We start from the raw sequence: 897 nt of genomic DNA, 5'->3' as shown, positions 1-897 counted from the left end.
CTCTCTTACACACATATGAGGGTCTCCCTGCCTTTGTTTATCTAGTCGACCTGGACTAGCATAATGGATCACTCTGGTGTCTTAGAGATAAGCCACAGGTTTAGAAACCCCCAAAACTAACAGAGACATGAAATTCATATGTATGAACCCTTTAAAAAGAGTTTCATGTCTTGTCTGCAAAAGCTGAGAACAATTATGCTACCTTTCTAGGTCATGTGTGAGATGCAATGTGACGCTATATGTCCTCAGCACAGGTTCATCAGAATACCCAACAACCAATGGGCCTGGGAGGGAAGGGACAGACGGCCCAGAGTACCCGGGAGCCAGCTGGCACGTATCCACTCTTACAGTCACACATAAGGAAATGAATGGGGCAAACGTCACCTCTCCTCTGCTATCATCTGAGTCTGCCTGGCAAAATGCATCACTCCTGCCTCTGGGAAGCCCTATCAATAGATTATACATCCAGAATAGCATTGATCAGCTGTGTTATTTTCAAATTGATGCCACTGCCTTAAGGTCTCAGCTATTAAGTGCAAGGTTGAAATGCACCCAGAAAGGCCTGTCAATCTACTTCTGAAAAGGCATTACCATAGAGCACAGTTTTACTCTGAAATGCAGGGGTTACCATGAGTCACAGGTTTTTAAGACCCTTAAACAACACGGAAGAAGCTGCAGGAACACTAACCTCAGGTATTCTAGGCTCTCTTTTTAATTTTTAGCACCGTCTACACATAGAGCAAAGGAACAATTGTGAGAATGATGCAAACCTAGTGCTTCCTTCTTTTTTTAAATTTTTTTATATCGTTTTATTAGGAGCTCATACAACTCTTATCACAATCCATACATACATCAATTGTGTAAAGCACATCTGTACATTCATTGCCCTCATCATTC

Source organism: Echinops telfairi, unplaced genomic scaffold (genome assembly GCF_000313985.2).
Source record: "Echinops telfairi isolate 266 unplaced genomic scaffold, ASM31398v2 ScPeMD7_7424;HRSCAF=8462, whole genome shotgun sequence".
Lineage (NCBI taxonomy): Eukaryota > Metazoa > Chordata > Mammalia > Afrosoricida > Tenrecidae > Echinops > Echinops telfairi.
The sequence above is the reverse complement of the archived record's forward strand: the minus strand, read 5'-3'. Positions refer to the sequence as shown.